The following is a 4,353-nucleotide window of genomic DNA, read 5'->3' on the forward strand; positions in this document are numbered from 1 at the left end:
CCTGATGAACCTATTCCCTCCCAGCTCTGCCTTCCCGTTGGTGAGCCGTGCAGGTGCTGGGGTTGGAGGGTTGGACCCCTAACCCGCAGGGTCGAGGAGGGGAGCTCAGGCAGGGACTGTCTTGTGCTGCTGTCTCGGCAGGACTTAAGGTTAATTGAAGTCACGGAGACCATTTGCAAGCGGCTCCTGGACTACAGCCTGCACAAGGAGAGGACCGGCAGCAACCGATTTGCTAAGGTTGGCTTTGTATATCCCTTCCTCCCCACTGGGGCCGGGCTTCGGTCTCAGTGTGTCTCCTGGTCTGGGTGCCATCAGAAGATCATGCCCTGGGAGCTTCCCTCCTCGGCAGCTCCCTGTTCTTTATCCATTGCCATCTGCATTCCTCCCGTCCTGAGCGGCCTGACTTTTCAGTGCAGGTGGGCACATTCCTGATGTCTGGGCCTGCCCCCTGGGGTCCTGCCTCAGCCTAGGACAGAAAACGCTCCCGGGTGGCAGCCCCCTTGGGGTCAGAGCACTTTGTGCAGGGAGAACTCAGGATGCGCAGAACTGTGGGAGTTTAGAGGAGATGTCAGAAAACTCTTGGGGAGGGGTGATGGCTGCCGTATCCCTTCTCTGGGCCCATGGGCCTACCTGGACCTCCATCATGATGCCTTTATGAATTTATTGCACTCACCATGTACATGAATGCTTCTTTCACTGGAGAATGAGCTTCCTTGCAGCAAGGCCCATGTTTCCTTTTTTTAAAATTTCCCCTTGTGCTATTTATTTTTCTATCCACAAAAGAAAGGTGCATGAATGTGTGAAAAAATAAAGTGAATCAGTTTAAGTTCTGATCCAAAATGAGATGTGTGATGGGAAAACAGATCCGTACAACAGCAGTCTTGCCCTGGCCCAGGGTTTTAAAGTCCCATCAAAAACTGGATGTCTTCCCTTTCCTCTTCCTTTGCTCTTGCCCCATCTCACACATTCTGCTTGAAGACTGTGTCACACGGATGCAGTGGCTCAGAAGTCAATACACCTGTGTGAGCTCACCACTCTCATACACAGAATCTACCAGCCACACAATTCCAGGGAGTGGCTTGACAATAAACTGACAATAAACTCTCTTCTGTGGCTGAATGATGCCAGGACTCCTGGACATTGATAAGATGTCATCCTACCCACCTATCTCCATACCCCTCCCCGTATACCTGTTGCCATGTGTCTTTCCAAAAGGATCCAGAGGGGGTTGTGAAGGGTCTGGAGGCTCATGTGTCTCCTGTCACTCCTATAAGGGCCCATGTTTCTTTATCTCTGCATCTTCTATGCCTGGTAGAAGAGCTGTCTCCCACATTTCTCCACCTAAGTACCCTTCTAGAAAAGGAGATCCTTCAGAAACCCTTGGGAAACCTAGAGAAATACTTCTAAGCCACAAAAGTCCTAGGTTTTATCTTTATAATTTGTATTAACATTGTACTTGGTAATAAACCCATGTTTAACGTAACAATGTTTAATTTTACTTTCTATAGCAAAAAAATTAGAAGCAGCCTGACCATTCACTAGTAGGGGAGTGGTTAAGTAAATTGGCCATTCAGTGGACTCTTAGGCAAACTGTACAATGAAGAATGAGGTAGTTCTTTATGAGTTGAACTAAAATCACCTCCAGAGTATAGTTGTTTAGTCGCTAAGTTACGTCCAACTCTTTTTGCGACCCTATGGACTATAGCCCTCCAGGCTTCTCTGTCCATGAGATTTCCCAGGCAAGAATAGTGGAGTGGGTAGCCATTTCCTTCTCCAGGGGATCTTCCTGACCCAGGGATGGAACCTGAGTTTCCTGCATTGGCAGGCAGATTCTTTACCACTGAGCCACCTGGGAAGCCCTCTCCAAAGGATATTATTAAGTAAAAAAACGCACAGTGCAGAATGGTGTATATGATACATACATACAGCTGCTTGTGCGGGGGTGGAGGAGAGGCTATTTTTGTGTGCGTAGTGGCTCGTGTCCACTTGCGTGGTCTCTGGGAGACAGAAGAAACAGGTAGTGTGTTGTCTCTGTGGAGAAGACCTAGGTGGCGGGCAGAAATAATTTCGTACAGAACCAAGAGTCTTCCCTGCCTCGGCTGTGCTTCTTCCCAGCAAGGAAAGGTACAAGTTGTGGGAAGAACCAGAAGTAGGGAGTGGGCTGGACACGGGGGAGGCCACAGTGAGGGGAAAGAGACGGGACCAGTTTATTATCCTGGAAAGGAGTATTTGCTCAAAGGGCCCGAGAGCAACCTTTCCGAAAGGAGGAGGTGTGGGGAGGCAGGACAGGCTGTGTGTGTGGAGGGGTTGTGGGACGCAGGCCACAAAGAGGGGAGGGGAAGGTGAGGATGAGCGTGAGAAGCCGGAGAGGGTCCTGACCCTTAGCGGGGTCCCTGGGTCTCCAGCCGCACCGGGAGAGGAGCAGGGCAGGGAGGGGAAGGGTCTCTGCCTCTCACATCCCATCGTGTCTTCCAGGGCATGTCAGAGACCTTTGAGACGCTGCACAACCTGGTGCACAAAGGGGTCAAGGTGGTGATGGACATCCCCTACGAGCTGTGGAACGAGACCTCGGCAGAGGGTGGCCGACCTCAAGAAGCAGGTAGGGGCCCCGCCGCCGCCCGGCTCAGTGAGGGCAGGTCCTCAGTTGACGAGGGCCACCGGGAGCCTGGGGACTGTGGTCAAGCCGTCTCACCCCGCTCTGGGCTACGGCCTCCTTGGGGGAGTCACAGCCACCAGCCCGGTGGGTGGCGAGACGAGGCTCAGGCTCGCCCGGCTCCCCGGGAGAGGCCAGGCCCGGGCGTTGCCGACGTGAGGCCTTGCGGTTAACAGTGCGACGTCTTGGTGGAGGAGTTCGAGGAGGTGATCGAGGACTGGTACAGGAACCACCAGGAGGAGGACCTGACTCAGTTCCTCTGCGCCAACCACGTGCTGAAGGGCAAGGACGCCAGTGAGTCCCAGGGCAGCAGGGCTGGGCCCTCCATGCTCCCCCCTCAGGGGAGGCGGGTGAGGAGAGAGGATGCAAAAGAAATAAGAAAATGGCGGCGTTGGAGCCTCCATCCTCAGGGTGCTGGATGGTACAGGGCGGGGTCAGGGCCTGGTGCTCAGATGCCCCCAGACGGGCCGGGGGGACCCCAGCGAAGTAGAGCTGGGCCAGATCGCATCACCGCCCCCAGTGGCTCTGCAGTCCGAGCTCCTCACTCAGCCAGGCAGCCAGCCTGTTGAGGGTGTGTCTCCTCCTCCCTGCAGGCTGCCTGGCAGAACAGTGGTCTGGCAAGAAGGGGGACACAGCCGCCCTGGGAGGCAAGAAATCCAAGAAGAAGAGCGGCCGGGCCAAGGGCTTGGGCGGTGGCAGCAGCAAACAGAGGAAGGAGCTGGGCGACCTCGACGGAGACCCCAGCCCCGAGGAGGACGAGGGCATCCAGAAGGCTTCCCCGCTCACACACAGCCCCCCTGACGAGCTCTGAGCCTAACCCAGTGGCTCTTGCTGACTGAGAGCCTGAGCTGGGAGCCCAAGGGTCTGGCCCCCGGCTTCCACAGATGGAGCAGCGCAGGGCCTCAGCGGTGCCTGCCTGGCCAGTGCCGCCTCCTGCCGTGGAAACTCCAGCCCTGGGAGAACTTGGATCAGCTTCGGGCAGCCCGGGCTGGCCTTTTCCCTCTGCCAGCGTTCCTATCCTGACCCAGACTTCAGGCGGGCCCCACGATCTCAGGACTGCCCAGGACTCCAGTGTGAACTCCGGTGGGCAGGTGTTGAGCTGGACCCGGGACTGGGGCTCCAGAGCCCCCCACCCCCTCTCTCCTCCAGCACCAGCTCCTCCTCCCCGCACCCCCTCTTCCTGTGGACACCTTGTGCTCTGCCCGGCCCTCCCCTGGGGCTCACAGAGTAAAAACCTTTCGGCCTTTTTCATTCATATTTCTGAGTCCCCTTCAGCTCCTCAGAGGGGCCGGAGCCCCCCTCACTCTTTCCTGCCCCCTGCTCCCGCCTTGGGGGCTGAGGATGGGAGGCTGTTCCTGTAAACCTGCCTGCTGTGGGGAAAGCAGGTGCAGGGAGGGCCCTGGGGTGAGGGCTGGGCCTTGGGTATGGGGTGGGCATAGAGCTCCGGCCCTGCCCCTCAGCTGCCTGTGGTTTCCCTGAGCTGCTCAGGCCAGGAGAGCCGTCCTCACTCCTTCCCGGCCTCCCGCCTCCCCTCTCCCCCCGCAAGGCCTTCCCGTTGGTTGTGTAAAGTGTGCACGGTGACCCCACCAGCCCCAGCCCCCCCTCTCCACGTCCTGCCTTCTTGGCTTCTGCGCCTCTTGATCCTTGACCCTTGTTCCCTGATGAACCACCACCCTGACCACTCTGCATCCCTAGCTCTG

The 4,353-nt window shown here is 56.9% G+C and overlaps 1 pseudogene across 1 annotated transcript; it reads left to right on the forward strand.

Annotated features, from left to right (window-relative positions):
- On the forward strand, positions 1–3,910 carry LOC112443877 (protein canopy homolog 3-like; annotated as a pseudogene). Its single transcript, XR_003032287.1, has 4 exons — positions 1–237; positions 2,476–2,599; positions 2,830–2,947; positions 3,247–3,910. The product of XR_003032287.1 is annotated as a protein canopy homolog 3-like (transcript).
- Positions 3,911–4,353: the final 443 nt, after the last annotated feature.

Source organism: Bos taurus, chromosome 23 (assembly GCF_002263795.3).
Source record: "Bos taurus isolate L1 Dominette 01449 registration number 42190680 breed Hereford chromosome 23, ARS-UCD2.0, whole genome shotgun sequence".
NCBI lineage: Eukaryota > Metazoa > Chordata > Mammalia > Artiodactyla > Bovidae > Bos > Bos taurus.